The sequence below is a fragment of the Pezoporus occidentalis genome, unplaced genomic scaffold (assembly GCF_034315485.1).
Source record: "Pezoporus occidentalis ecotype Australia unplaced genomic scaffold, CSIRO_AGI_Poc_V1 ctg17, whole genome shotgun sequence".
Lineage (NCBI taxonomy): Eukaryota > Metazoa > Chordata > Aves > Psittaciformes > Psittacidae > Pezoporus > Pezoporus occidentalis.
In genome coordinates, this window is record NW_026913531.1 from 6,837,742 (window position 1) to 6,854,553 (window position 16,812).

The following is a 16,812-nucleotide window of genomic DNA, read 5'->3' on the forward strand; positions in this document are numbered from 1 at the left end:
CCCACAAAGCACAGGAATGTCAAAAATTTTTAGGCTGTGAAGGAAACTTAAATTTCTTAAACTATTTTATGCTCTTATCTCTTAAAAAAAATATTATATGCCTAATTTTAGTTTTCTTACAGAAATCAGCACATACGGTAACCAGAAGCAAGAAAAGAGGGAACATAAAGAGAATTATATGCCTTCTTGTCACTGCTCTGAACAAAGAAAAACACAAACTATAGCTGATATGAAACAAGATTTAATTTGTGTTTAATTAGCAAGTTGAGAAGCACAGGCTTCCATCTGTTCTGCTAGGGGCTGCAATAAATACTGTTTCTTGGATTTGTGCGTCTACAAACAAGATCATTCTACTTCAATACCTGCTTTGCAAGGACAGACTTTTATTTTTTTTTTTAGCACCCATTCTCCACCATTACTGTTTTTTACAAAACAACTTCTTTAAATGTTTTCAAAACTACATTAAAGAAAGTTATTTACCTACTAACTTGGGAGAAAAACCTAGATAATGACACTGATCAACTTTTCTTTTGTCTAACGGCATGTTCAGAAGAAACCTTTCACCTACAGCTTTTATGTATGAATCATTTGATATTGTGGCAGATCCTGTTCATTTTTTAAGCATTTTCAAGATGCATGATTTTTATATGGGAATAAACTGTATTTGTGCAGTTTGTATAGCTACAGATCTTGCTATATGTCTAATTAGGCCCTGAAGTGAGTCTTAAGTGCTGCTGCTCTATGCTGAAGGCAAAGACTATATTTTTACCTACAAACTCCCTGCATTGCCTTCTGTCTTATATGGGTTTCAGACAGTTTTGGCTTTAAGCAAGGGAGATTTGTAGCCGAGTGATATTTGGGAAGATAAATTCCACAGAACCTCTTTTGACAAGGAGTTGCATTTTTTTGTCCCTCTGAAAGTCATTCTTGGCTAACAGACTGTGGCACCTTCTGCACCAAATGCTCAACTAGCAAATCCTAAAAATTTCCGTTCAGAGCAGCTTGCTTGAAATACAGGACTTTAAAAATGTCTGAGATACTGAGAAAAGAGTCAACATAAATAAGAAAAAAAAAAGACAAAGAATATATTTTCTTATCTAAAGTACCACTAGGCCTCTATAGTGTCAGAGTGAAAATCTGGGGTCAATATAACTCATGTAGCTTGTAGCTTTATATTCTGTGACAGTCACTAAGCAGTTCTCCTTCTATTTCTACACAGTAACTTCTTTACTAATTCATTGTTCCTAGACTCAGTAGTTCTTAGACATTGCTGTTATACAAAGCCGGTTTCTTTAGAGAACAGTCATTGTTTCCTAGACCTAGCAAAATATTTTCCAGACAGCTGCATATCTAAAGCTATTCCATTGGTTTGCTACAATCTGCCTAACTACACTGCTCTAGAACCAAATCATTAAAGATTTCAAGAATCTAGTAGATCCACACACACATTACCTTAATATGCAGGTCACAGCATTCATAAGCAGTTGTAGATCACTATGACCACCTCAGATGGCTTGAAATAGTGAAGAAAAAGCTGAAGTTCTTTGGTCTTAGGGAAAGCTTAAGGAAAAGCTTACCTTTCAGAGCCAGAGAACAAAAATCCATCTTCCTATGATGATTTTCAGTAAAACAGAATAGCAGAGAAGTGCAAACTGGGATAGATTTTAACCTTCAGCCATACTGCGTGGCAAAATCTACAATTATTTTTACACTTTTACTACAACTATAATTACACTGTAATAAGAGAGATAATGCTCATTTTCCATAATCAAACAGTATGTATGTCTAATTTTTGTCTAACAGTATAGTATGTCTAATTTTTGTTCTTACAAACCTGAATTTATTATTTTTTACCAAGCTGGTTTCATTTTACCTAGATTTTATGTCTGATGTTAAGATTAGACAAAACGTACAAAAAATTAAGTTTTCCCTTATACTCTCTGACTTCTTAAAATAACCTTCTAGCTCTCTGTTTTTATCCAAAAATAACCACATACCATTTAAAAGGGCTGACAATTTCAATATATGGTTCTTATAAAGCATACTATATCGTTAAGTCAAGATTGATCTCTTGATGCGTAATGTAGACTTTGACATAATTGATTTTTCTTTGCTCTGTCTCAGTTCTTGACAGATATGGTTATATCAAAGCTATTTAAAATATTAGACAGAAATTTCCTTCAGCAATGTAAGCAAAGTAAACATATTGTGGAGCAAGTATTCAAATTTGAAAGCACAGCCAATTCTACTACAAATGTAAGTAAACAGTATTTTTAGATGTGTTCTTTAAAGCAAGATTGATCTAAAAACCCAAACTACATCTGTTCTTCACTGCAAACCCCCCTCTTATCATGGTCATATACATAGCATTAGATATAAAAATAAGTGAATAGTGTTTATTTCAGTAGCACAAAGTCATTTTTCCACGTCTATATCACACTCTCTAATATTAGGCAAGAAAGAAATCTGACAACCACACATCAAACCTTGCTATCAGCTTATCTTCACCCATTCTTTTCAGAAGGTGACTGGGATACACATTTTGCATATTCAGATTTGCTTTCCTCCAAATTCGTATACATTGAATACAAACTAATTTTCATCGATAACCTGCTCCTCAAATTTTCAAAATGTAAGAATATGAGCTAAGTTTAAAAACAAAAACAAATGTTCACTCTTAAGCTTGTGGATACTGACAGTAAGTTTGATTTTACCAGAAATCAGCACATAAAAATCAAAGATAACCCTCCTCAGCTGCCTTCAAAATCTTAGAAAGAGGTACTTTTGGAATAGTTTATATCTTTACGTGGTAGGCAGAGGAGAGTTTGGTGAAACTGTAAGTAGTTTTAATAGTCTGGATAGAGCTTCACAGTACAGATACAGAATATCAAGTGAGATAAATCTTGCCCTGAAAGTAAAGCTAAACTGTTTACATTAGAAAGATGAGTCCTCAGAGGACCCCAAAACACAGACAAATGGAAGGAAGCTCTATTTCCCTTGACTTCTAATCCAAATTTGTTTCTGAGGAAAAACAGACTTGTACCTTCAGTTAGTAAAAAATCTGTCTTAGCTTGCTCACCCATTTATAAAAATTGTACATACAACTGAAATTATTTAACTTTCACAGATCATGCACCAAGACACACATACACTGCGAAGAAAATAATGAGTGCAACAAGCCTGCTAGCTTTCTCTTGGTCAGATAAATTCACAGATGAGTTTGAAGAATCTCAAACCTAGGAAAAATCTCCAGGGCTGTTAATTAAGCGCTGTCAGGAAGTAATACAACACTGTTATTTGAAAGAAATTAAGTGGAAGAAAATAATGGGTTTGACTTTCCATTTTTACACTGGTTTCATGCAAATGTGAGGTGAATATTCAGAGCTAACATGCTGGGTTTTCCCAAATACACAGAACATATGGAATGAAAATGTTTTTATTATTCCTTTAGTAGATTATACCATCCATTCATAGCAAACTCTATATTCAGCTGCTATCTGAATGTGTATTTTTGTCATGTTCACTAAGATGTTAAAAGAGCTGTAGCTATATCAGAACTGTAACTGGAATAAAAGGAGACTAAATGGTGATAAAGCAGCTGGTACATGAAATGAGTGGGACTTAAATTTGAAAATATCCATATCCTTTTTCGTGCAAGAAAGAAATCCAATCCAACTTGTGACTTGGATCTTGCATGCTGCAGCTGCCATAGGAAAGTTTCCAGCATATTCTCCAACCACACTATGAGTCCTTCTCACTTATTCTTCTCAAGTTCTAAATGAATGCTGATTGCCTCTGTGGTAAAATCCTCTCTTTAATAAAATCAATTCATGTCCCTAAAATTTTCCTTTTAAGAGAATGGTGATCTTCAAAAGACCTAACGCTATCCCTTTGCTCAACTGCAGACACCTAGGAGATTTGTTAAATTTTTGTTTGCTGAATAGGGAATTACCAGGGATGGTTTCATAAATGGTCACTTGACAAAAGCAGATGCACTTGATCTTGTCATATTTACAGAAGGAGCTGTGTGGGCCAACATACTTAATTCCCTTGTTCTGGTTACCTTTGGGGAAAAAAGATAAATGTGGTTTTCAAGTCTTAAAGGTGCTAAATTGTATACTTAATCCAGATTTTCTCTCTGAGGATTTATTGTGTATTTACACTTAGATAAAATGGTATTCCTACATTTTAAGTGAAAGCTGTGAGCCAAAATGAGGGTCATACCAGTATCTCTCTGTGCATCTGACCCTCGGCTCTTCACCTCACAGCTTGAAAATTCACTCTTCATTGGTGGGTGACCAGCTAATAGATCTTTTTTCCCTGGAACTGATATCAAGTATTCCAAAACAGTTTTCTGAAATCTGGTATTCTATGAATACCACAGAAAAGAAACATGAAAACATGTGAGAACTATCCACCTCTACTATATGCTGACTTTCCCCAGCTTCCTTGAGGCTAGAAGTCTCCAAGAGGTAAAAGTCTTAAGGTGAAGTTCATGTCATTCAGATATTAAATGGGAATGATAAGAAATAATTGCCTGCACAGTCAATTCTATTCTGGAAAAATGGATAGTAACTCTCTCTCTCTGATCACCAGGTTTTCTATACAGCCTTACGCAGCAATATTCTGAAATCAGTCAAACAGCTGAGGAATAAACTCTATTTGAAGAGCTTCCAACTAGTCACACAGTGTGGAAAACAGATCTTGAACTGTGCAAACATTTTACATATATCATATTCCCACCTATAGGATTAGGGGGCTGATAAAGTCTGGCATAGAAGGCTAAGCTCCTTTCCTGGACTCTATTGCTGTGACATATCAGACACTTCAGCTGCACTTCCACCAGGACATTCAAATTTTATTCGTGAATTATTTTACTCAGAGCCCACGCGATAAGCCTTTTGGTGACTGCATCTGTGCAAAGCAAGACTAGATTGCCATACCTTCAGATTTGTCTGGAAAAACACAAATTTTTTTATGAATAGTATCAGTAATTAGGTAATGCTCAACACCATATTTAAGTGGTCTGTGACAACTAATGACTGCTACCTAGCTACAAGGGTTCATGCTTTCTCAGAGATAATTTTAAACTCTGTCTGCTGAAATCCCTCAAAATTACCAAAAGAACCCTACTCTTAGGAATACTCCTAAGGATTCTTTTAGTTCTCCAAAGATTTATGATATCCTGTCATTTATATCAGATTCCAAAGTGCTATTTTTTCATAGTGAAATATATTTCATTTATTTATGCATACATGAATGTATTCAAATTCATTAGTATATATTTATTTTATATAGAATTTCTAGGGAAAAATATTGAAAAAGTGACTGCAGAAGTAATGGCATAAGAAAGATTTCTCAAGTGCATTTCTCAAATTTTGAAGTGCAAAGCTTTATCAAAACATTTCAGAATAAATGTCAGAAAAAGATAAATCTTCTATAATATCAATTCACAAACATGCCGGAAGTATTGGTCTACATCATAGAGTTTACCTTAAAATAATAATAAAAAAAATGTATACTTAAAAAAGTCAATGTTCTTGAAGGCATAATAGATCAATTTACTACTGACCCAGAAACTGCTCCAAAACACATGTTGAATTTTCACAACATCATTATGGTACTTCAGAAAAACACCTCTAAACTATTAAAATAGCAGACAAGTCTTGCAATGAAAGCAGCAGTATGAGATCAGCAATTTTTCATCATGCTATTAAGCACAGTGACTATGCAAACTAAGGACTAAGCTTTCCTCCATAAATAGCTTATGAATAATAAAAATCATGTGTAATGGAAAGAGAGTTGGTTTCAAAGACCTGTTATGAATCTCTTCACAAACCAAAGGTGAGAGAGATGATGAAACTTGTCCTGAAGCTCAGGCCTCCAATGCAGTTGTGCTGCTCAGAATAGGGAAATAAAGACACAGTCTGTGAAGCGCTTCCATACGTTAATGCTTCTGGAAGAGTAGGAAAGGAAGTGGAGAACTGAGAAACTTAAAACAATATATTTGCTGTTGGTTGGTTTTGTTTCTTCCTCCCTCCCCCGCTTCATGGTCCCTGCTGATTTCCTTTGAATTTAAGGATGTACTTCTGCATAAAGACTATTTGGCCTATCTGCTGTCTAACTTCCAAAATGATACTTGCCAAAAAAATGTATACTAGAACATGACGAAAAGTGTGTTGCTTTAACCTGTAGCTTGAAACTATTAAAAGTCTATGACAAGAAAATTCCTTGAAAGGTTTCTTTTACAGACCAGCTGAAAATTCCCAGACTACCTCAAGCAAGCGACAGTGCTCCCAGTCTGAAGAGAGGACAGTACAAAGTGCTGACATCAGATCTTTATTCGAAGCACAAAGGTTGATGTTGACAATTTTACTCCAAGCAATAGATGTGTTCACAGCTCTGTTTAGTGTAAATTACTACTTTCATTCTTTTGCTGAGCACAGTTTAGCAGATATTTAGCTTTATGTTCCACTGTCCATTACAGCACTAGCCAAGCCATCTAAAGCTTTAGGTCAAGAGAGGCCATGTATGTTTTCAAACTTTATATGATATATTGTATACATGCATTAACCCCATCTGGAATTCAGGTTCCCAACTACATGAAAGAGAGACTCAATTACTAATGTGAACTGATTTTATAGTAGTATTTTAAATACTAATATAGAAGTATGGTAAAGAAAAGAGGCTTCCATAACTAAATGTCAAAAAAACCTTTTTCTTTGCTTCATCAAAACTTTCCATTAATGATTTTTTATTTGCTCAGAAATGTAACACCCCAATAATAATTTTCTCCACATAATATTTATTTTAGTAATAGAGTCCTAGGAAAATAATAAAACACACTGCAAATAGCATGCCTTGGAAAGATTCATCTGAAATGAATTCATGATATTAGACAGTCAACATAGTCTTTATCAATACAGTTATATTGACAAAGATTAGCTCAGCATAGGGAGGCTTATCTTCCTGGACTCCTTGAGAGGACTATTCTCTCCCAAAATATGATTTGAGACAGAACCCAGCCCTTATTCTGAAGTGCTATCAGAGCCTGCCATTACAGAAATCAAGTCTACATTAGTGTTTCAGTTTGCATCAGGCTGTCTGAAGCAAATTTCTCTATTTTCTCAACTTTCTTTGGTTTTCATCTCTTGAGAGTGCACCTGATGCCTTCCATTCACTTGTGGACATTCAACCAGTAGGACTTGACTAGACCTATTCCAAAATAACCCACCTGGCCTCCACATGTGAATGACACAGACATCAGATCCTCCTCTTTTGTACTAGAGATCAGTTTTTATTCTGCCATACTACTTACTAATGGAGCTATTAGCACACATGAAGTATCTTCCCTTACACTCAGTTAATCTTGCAACAGAAGCACATCTCTATATGTAATCACACCCTCAATGCATTTTCACTGCCGCTGGCATCTCCTCACCCCTCTGCCTTTGCTCAGCACTAACACTGTTCTGGATGATGGGGCAGACAGTCATACCTCACACTGTATCACCATCATGCATGCAGTATTAAAATACTTAATTAAAAAAAAACAAACCAAAATCAGACCTTGTTAGACAAAAAGTGAAAAGTGTCATTCCTAGTGAACAAGCACTCTTAGTCATGTAAAACTGTGTAATTCCTTCTTGTGAAAAAAATATAAACAGATCACTTAAATTTCCATGAATAAGTAGTTCTAATTCTTTTGGTGGAAATAGTGAATCCATAACTTTCTCATTTGTTTACATGTCTGAGTGAATCACAGTATCAACTGAATTATGCCAGCTGTCATTTCAAAACAATCTTAGCCTTGTAGTCCTCCATAAATATTACGCTAAACATAGCTGCAAACTGAATACTGAACCGAGCAGGAATTGATGAGGCAAAATAAAATTTATTTACAGAAATCACTATTAAGAAATTTAGTATCAAAAACCTTGTGATGTACATTAACACAACTTCATTCAAAATGAAAATACAACCTATGAATAACGGTAAAATTAGAATATTTAGTTTAATCCTTCTATCACAGTAATTTCCAAAAAAAAAAGGCATATCTATAGGCTAACAAGTTCCTCAGCAAGAAAGTTTATTCACAATTGTATTGCTTGCCTCCAGTCAAAGGACAGTTCAACATACCAAGTATTTTGCATTGTCCATCTTCCCCTGCTTTTTTGCTTGCCTTAAGACAGATGTAAGAAAGAGAAGAAATCTGCAGGTGGATCACCCACCTCTCAACATCATCAGCTGATGCTGTTGATAATGAAGACTGTATGAGGAAATGTTAAATGAGTAACAGGCAAGCAACAGATCCTCTTGCCTTACAAATTTATGAACTGTGTATAAAAGACTGTGAGCACAAAATGCCTTATATAAAAAAAAGTCAATGCTGTGCTAGTTAGTAATTATTCCATCTATATATAATTCCATTTACTTTTTTTTTAAGTCTAGTAAGTAGTTTCTATCCAACTGTATCTTTCTCTAGACTGTACTTTCTTAAAAAAAAACCAACATTTCTAAGTGCTGATATACGGTATTTCCAGCTCTTGAAGGAAATCTAATTATCATAGGCTTATCAACTGATGTAGAGGGCAACATTTATGTTCCTACCGCTAACTAATTCAGGCTTTCATACAGTAAAAGCTAGACTGCGAAGAACTATGAGGTTGAAGTTATACTAAAAGCTAGTCAAGATAGCACTAAAGACTTCCAGACAGAACACCCTCTTGTATTAAATACGTTCCTCTACTCGGTCCAATGTGTAGCAAATCAAAGTGGGAGTATGATCAAGATCTGAGACAACTACTAGGAATATATTTTAAATGTATAATGAAATCTGCAAATTACTTTACTTTCCTCCCAGCCAGGGATGGGAGAGCTTCAGCAGTGCTATATAGGAAGACTGGTAATACTCATCAAGGGAAAACCAACATTGTTTCCAATAGATTATCACCACAATTTATACAGGAAGTTCAGGACACCCATCTACAGAGGCACAATCTGTGCTCTCAGAACAGGCTATACCTATATTGTTCTTTTTTTTGCTATCTCACTCTATCCAGCTTGTTTTCATTTAAGGGAATGGACCAATGAGTATCAAACCAAGACACATTATTGTGTAATAACCCTTAGTATTCTTACTCTTCTAGAAAATACCAGTACATTTATTCCTCTAGTTTTTCTATTCAAGTTATGGTAAAAGAAGCCCAAGTTCAGAATCTAACACTGAAAGCACTTCTGAAATTGAGCCAGAAACATGGTTTCTAGCTATGATTCAGAAACCAAACTGTGATCCTATTTCTGGAATAGGAGAAAGCACTTCTATTGCTATTCCTCCCGCTGTCCCCTGCTTTTATTGGTCACATCCACTCAGCTGCAAAAGAAACAGCAGCTCTGGTTTAGCCCCAGTGATTCTGTCAGAAAAAGGACATGTACTTTTTGACTCTACTTCATTACTTTGCAAAGTAGAACCTGCCACACTCTGAATTACAGGAATTCTGCATGGGAAAGGTGCATTGACTGCTCTGCTTTCTTACTGTTCAGTTAAATGCTTTTAAGTGGAAAAAATGATTTTGTACAATAGGCAAAGAACCTTAAGCAACGTGTGTTTCCACCCAGAGGAGGATGCAAAGCATCTATAGATCAAACCAGTCAGTTAATAATCACCCATCCTTCCCAGTTCACTGCATGCAGAACAGCATGTTTGGCTGCGTGAAGACCTCATAGCTGCCTTCCAGTATCTGAGGGGGCCTATAAAAGGGTGCTGGGGAGGGACTCTTCATTAGGGACTGTAGTGATAGGACAAGGGGTAATGGGTTCAAACTTAAACAGGGGAAGTTTAAATTGGATATAAGGAGGAAATTCTTTCCTGTTAGGGTGGTGAGGCACTGGAATGGGTTGCCCAGGGAGGTTGTGAATGCTCCATCCCTGGTGGTGTTAAAGGCCAGGTTGGACAGAGCCTTGGGTGGCATGGTTTAGTGTGAGGTGTCCCTGGCCATGGCAGGGGGGTTGGAACTAGATGATCTTAAGGTCCTTTCCAACTCTAACTATTCTATCATTCTATAAAAACTATCAGACCATCTTATTGACTGGCTAGAAAAGAAACTATAGAAAACGAGGGGTGATGCAGTGCTACTGATTTTTAAGCAGGAGTGAGGATATTTGGTGGCAGTTGGGGCAGTCCTTAGCATGATTTCACTAACCAGAAAACAAGCAGCTTTTCAAAGACACTCCCTGCATCACAGGTGTGGACAGGACTGCTGGTGATGAGGACTTTGTCCTCATCTTGTGGCTCTGATGGCCACAAATCACAATTATTTAGCACAACAGATTTACAAAAAAATACCCTTGTGCAAACAAAATTATCTCTCTACTTAAGGCACACTGTATTAAATACAGTAATACAGTTTTAGAGATTTTTAGCCAGACACTTGCATGATGTTCTAATTTTTCTGTCAGCCTGAATAATTCTGTTCCATTTTTGGAGTCCAAGTGCCACACTGTCACGAAAATGATTAAATCTATTAGTTGTTATTATAGCTGATTAACAAATGCTCAGAGTCTCCTCTATTCTATCAAAAAAACAAAACAAAACAAAAACACACTACCAGATGAAACTTAGTGAAATTTTGTTTGGAATAATATGTTTTAACATATAAAAATTTTAAATATCTCTACTTCAAAATTTTATAGTTGTTTGAATGCAGAGAACATTAATATTTTGGTGTACATACAGATTAACATTGCATTAGCGTGTCTATATTTGAGCAGAAAAGCTTTAAGTTTGTTCTTCACAAAACAGGCAATAAAAATACATATAACAGAATAAAAATAGAATAAGAATAAATATCACTCACTTGAAATGCAAGACCAGCCTTTATTAGCATTTGTCATTTATTTCTGAGTAAAAGAGCCTATAAGCATATTCCTCACACTATTCCTCTGAATTTCCTAATTTCAAAATTATATAAACCCCAGTTTTACAGCTCTAAATATTTCCAAGCTATTTGCAACGCAGATCACTTTATTATTGTCTCCTGCCTTTGACACTGCCCAGACTTTTTAACAATTTTAGTTTTTGGCTACAGGCTAAAGCACTGGTCCAGCATGACTATTTTCTGTAACTGTTAGCATGTCACAGGTCTTCAAAACCACCTCCCTGTCAGCCTTTCTGCCACTGTTATTATGTATATTCACTAAGTCAGCTTTCAAACCCTCAGAAGTCTACAACATCCTATGTGAACTGTACCACGTTTTGCACACAAACCAAATTATTCAGTTGCCTCCTTTACAGTTGGCCTTTCAGTGATGTCTACCATCACTACTTATACAAGTTACCATGGACTTGCAGCCTTCACAAAGAACATGCCTCTAGTACTTTCACGTGATGTTTGCAAATAAAAAACATACTGTGCTGGTGCATTAAGTAAGAAGAGGAAAACCTTTATTTAGGCAAAACTAAGAGAGAAGTCCATGCCTGCCAGAGAGTTAATGGAAAGAACTGCCCACATGGTCAGCCAGCTGAAAGGTTCGAGATAAGATCAGATTCCACAGTTCTTAGGTGGACCAGGTGACACAGCTCTGAAAGTACACACAAATTCTTGGCCGTTACCTTTATCTAGTATATAGTATATTTTCCATACGAGCAGTTAAGTCTCCATAGAGTAGGAGCAGAGTCATCAAACATGTTTCACAAAAACTTTGTAGTGTTATGAGTGATCACATCAGATACAAGGTGACTGATAACCCATCTCCCTCACTAAAAATATACCTTTTTCATAGTACAGGGGACTTCTGAAAACTCAAAACCTGATGTCTTTGATATTAAATTAGATTGCATAGAAATAGGCAAGGCAAAAAATAGTTAGAAAAGTTACGGCCTACTAAACAGAGTAGCATGGCATACCTGCCCAAAGCATAACTTCATGATAAATGTATTCTAATAAGTACAATTATAAATTTTAACAATATACTTTCTCTTACAGAAGAGGCTTTTTGTTTCATTTACCAGTTCTATATAAGAAGATACATGGAAGAGCAATAGGATTACTGAAACATTAAAACTACAAGACAGTATAAAACAGAAGTTCTGGGTAAGTATATATTTCATTTAAACTGTCAATATAAGAATTAAGAGCAAAATTAAGGAGTGCATCTAGTATTTCTTATAGATTATGCTTTTTTCACACAGCTCAAAGCACATTTTGTACTAGAAAGTAACATTTCTGTTTGCATTCTGTTGTTAATTCACTATCATTGGACTGTAACATTTAGTCGCTAAGAAATAAAGAGTAGTAATCAGCATCATGGTGATAGATATGTTTTATGTATAGAAACATTTCCCAGTAACCCAGTTTCAAACCTTTGAATATTTTAGGATTCCTCTGCAGATTCAGTAAGAAAGTAATTTTATTTCATAGAATCGTAAAATCACAGAATGGTTTGGCTTGGAAGGGACCTTAAAGCTCATCTAGCTCCAAGCCCCTGTCACAGGCAAAGACACCTTCCACTTGACCAGGTTGCTCAAAGCCCCATTCAGCCTGGCCTTGAACATTTCTGGGGATGGGCCACATCCTTGATGTGTCTTAGACATTTCCTTCTGATCATCTGATAACTTTCAAAAACTGCTTTAACTTCCCAAGGTTTCAGAAAAGACCTGTCCTTACTTCATTACTTCTTAGCAAAAAGTATACTCTACTTGTCCTAAGAATTAATTTACAAACCACAAATCTCAACTGACTATAAAATGGGCTAGTATTTCTTTCAATTATTTGAAAGTTTTTGCTTTACATTTATGGAAAATGTTACTACATACTGTTGATTTTACAGTTAAAATTGTGGCTGGATACATGAGACAGCGTACTGCCACAATATGAGTGTGTTAGTCTTTCTCTACTGCACATGCCTAGTTCCTAAGTTCTGCCTATTGGCAACCACTTTTATCCCTCATTTAAATCTGTGCTTTAGATTTGTGCTTAGCTTAATAATTGAAAGTTACAAGAGTAAAAATATACTGTTCATACAAATACCTCAGGTTTTGTGGTTTTGGTTTGGTTTGGTTTGGTTGGGGTTTTTTTTTCAAAGATACTGAAACAGAAAAAAATACTCTTTCAATTTCAAATTCTGGTGCAATAAACATTATGTACAATGTGAAGATGTTTTAAATATTTAGTTGTGCAAATTAGTATTCAATTTATAAGTGCAGAAACTAATTTAAGAAAACAAAATATTTACTGGATATGATAAACACCAAGGTAAGCTTAAGTTGCTTTTAAATGATCAAAGCAGTATTCCACAACTTTCAAATATGAAATCTGAACTGTCAAAATTAAGTTCCTTTGTGTTATGCTTTCATAAAAAAGGAACCACTCTCCAGTTCTCTAGAAATTCAGCTTGATTAAAAAGTCTTTTTTCAAAGCATCATTTCCCATTTCATAACCAATAGCCAAGTTAAAAATAACTCTTTTCTAATCAAACCTTTTCCAACTGTATCATTATTTTACGCAAATAACCACTAAATATAAGTGAACTACAAGACCAACCAGAGAGTGCGGCAATGTTACTACTTGGACTTTGATGTTCACAATGTTCATGAAAGATAGATACATGCTCACCATTGGACTGCTGGCAAACTAATTTATTCCCATAGAATAGCAGAAATGCCAACTTTTTATCAACATTGAAGACAGAAGGAAAATCACTTTCTGTTATACAGCTGCTGAAGTCTGCTAAGGTTGGCACAAGGAAATTGAGATCAAAGAGATACTGAAATACAAAGCATTAAACTTTGGTAATGCCTTGATAATTTTAAAATTAAATCTTGTTCATAATAATGTTACAACTCCTTCCCTTCATAGATCATATAATTGCTTTATATGACCTCTCCTATAATTTTCTATTTTAATTGTTTTTATCAAGCAGAGTCTAGGGATCAAAGCTTAAGCTTCTTTTAATTATAGCAGGTGGTTCAGCAAATATACTGAACCAAACCATGCTTTCACCATTTACAGAATTTCAGGACCGATTTCCTGAGCAGGACAAAGGTACTAGGAATTTTATAGTTTCTAGGTAGTTGCAAATATAATGTAGTTCTCAAATTCAATACTTTTTCTGAACACTAGGTGTCCTGGAGGCAAAAGAAGCTGATACAACAAAGTGGGAGAGAAGGGGGAAGTGAAAAAAACTGTTTAATTATGCTGTGTCATTGCAAGTGAAAACACAATTTTAAATGGTGCAATTATTTGTCAAGAAATTCCTTGTTAATTTGATCTACTAAAAATAAAGTTCATCAGGCAATAAAATCTCTGAATTCAAAAATTTATAGCAGACTTCTGATTTCAATTAAACTCATAAAAAGAACAGATTTATAAAGTTGATTTTAAATCATATTATTAAAAACATTTGATTAAGATTTTAATAAATGCTCAAAAAATTGTAGAGATATCCACTAATTATGGTTCTCCCAGCCCAAGTGCTCTGCTAGATGCATCTCTGTATGTCCATAGGGGCCAATCCAGTCTTATTTCCTAAGAACAGCAGTGAAATGCCGATAATAAAGTTACAAGTTGCACACACGCTTTCTGCTTCTCTCAGTACCATTTTTGTTGTTGAAAGAATTAGTATGTTCTAGTTTTGAATCAATGTACAATTAATTCAGCAGCTTTCAATCATTACATCAATGTACAATTAATTCAGCAGCTAAATCACTCATTACCCTCTATCAGTCAGATGTATTCAGTTTTAAAAACTCTGGACATTAGTTTTGCTAAGATTATTTTTCAGACATTTAGGTTAAATATCAGTATATATATATATTTCAAATTAAGAACCATTAAGCTGTCCCATAACTTCGCAAACTATTTAAGTGAGATTCTCTGTCTCAAAGAGATTACAATGTAACATATAGAAACAGTAACTAAGAAAGCAGAAGGTGAAAGTAGTTTAAAGCAGATCAAAACAATTAACAAGTCATATGAAGTCCTTCTCAGCAATTATTGTATTTGTAAGCAAAGACTGAAGTAACTCAAGCGCAAAAGAGAAGATACCACAAACGTGGTGAATAGCTAGGAAGCAAGGAACGACAAAGGAAGACAAGACAAGAACTGGAAAGCTGCTTCACATGGATATCTTTATACTTCTGTCGTGGTTTAAACAACTTCACATATGCAAACAAATACATAGAAGAAAAAATTTTCACACAGGAAAACATCACAGGAAAATATAGGCTGTCTTTGGTTGATTTTTTTGTTGTTGTTTTTTTTTTCTTTTTTTAAGTTTTCCCAGGATTCTTTAGCACTGAGGACAGCAAGCTGTTCTAGAACACAAACACAGACTGTCCTGAATTAGCAGCTTTACATTCCAAGGTCATTTAAGTCTACATTGTTTGTTAAAGTATCCAGAACACAACAGAAAATTCAGTTATATTTACTGTCCCCTCAGCTTATAAATCAGCAGAAGAAATAATTTTTAGAAGACAATTTTTTATATGTTGGATAATGCCTACAGTAATCACAGAGATTACTAATAGCAACAATACATACTGTAATAAAGATTATATACTTCATTGTTAGCTCTTACTTTCATGAAGTACCACATAATAAAATAGTCAATTTAGTATCACAATCAAGCATCCTAATTTTAGTGACTATTTTGACACGCTCAGAAGGAATACCTGATGTCAGGAACTGTGCTTAAGAGCATAGCTACAGGAGGCTGTACATAATATTTAGATGTTAGTGTGTGAGAAAAGTAGTCATGCTGTAGAGGAACAGGCCTGGGGCATTCATGTCTCTGAATCACTGCCAGGATCAGCAGATCATCACTGTTAGGAGGATGCCACTCTTTCTGCACAGCCCTCAACTATCATTTGACATCACTGTAAGGAAGGCAAGACAGTACAATTAAAAACAATGGATTAAAAGAAGTAAAAAATGAAATGCAGCTATTGGACCCAGAGAATGGGGTACCTGTATTTTGTGAAAGAAGTTTGCCATGCATTTAATTAATTTTAAATTGCCTCAGATAGTTTGCTCTGGTAGTGCACACAGGATATGTTACATATTAAAGACATCACTCCACAATAGCATAAAGTAAGAAAAAAGACAAAGCCATCATACAATCATGAGTGGCAAGGTTATTTAAATCCTAAGTGTATCAGAGGCTGAGCTGAAAAAGCTATTGCCACTTTACGTAGTGGAGTGTTTGCATTGCCCTGCTGGGCCAGAGTGCTACAAGGAGCAGCTGGGGCAGAAAGGTTGTGGGGTTTATTATTGTTAAGTCTTAATACAGGATTACATAGTTTTCCAGAGCCAAGGCACTGAAGATTTCTTTTGATTAAATGCTACTGAAAGATGGTTTTAATTAGACTGCTTTGCACATTGGATTTAAAGCATATAATAAATTCTTAAATTTAGCTAAGCACACAGGCTTATTTACCTGAATGAGGCAAAACTTGGCTTAAAACAGAGAACCTTAAAAGTCCTAACAATATATTCTGCTGTTCTGTCAATTGCACATGTATGGTTACTATCCACATGAATCAAATTAAGCGTCAGCGGGTATGAAACTACATTCAGAATCAATATAAAAAAATCCAGACAGGTCCAACATTCAAAGTTTTAAAAATATTATTCTGCATAATATGAATTTGGAATTTCTGATAATGGCAACACAGTGCTCATCTGAACTAAACAGACAGACAGTGTGGGTCCATCTAAGGACTATAAATCTAATGAATTGTAAGATGGTATTATTATTGAGAAAGAAAATCAATAGCAAAATCACTGTGCATGAAATTCTATGTTTGTTTAGGAA

General features: G+C 35.1%; 1 protein-coding gene across 8 annotated transcripts in view; it reads right to left on the minus strand.

Annotated features, from left to right (window-relative positions):
• Positions 1-16,812, minus strand: part of PPFIA2 (PTPRF interacting protein alpha 2) — a 315,167-nt gene that overhangs the window by 188,440 nt on the left and 109,915 nt on the right. The window lies entirely within an intron of this gene.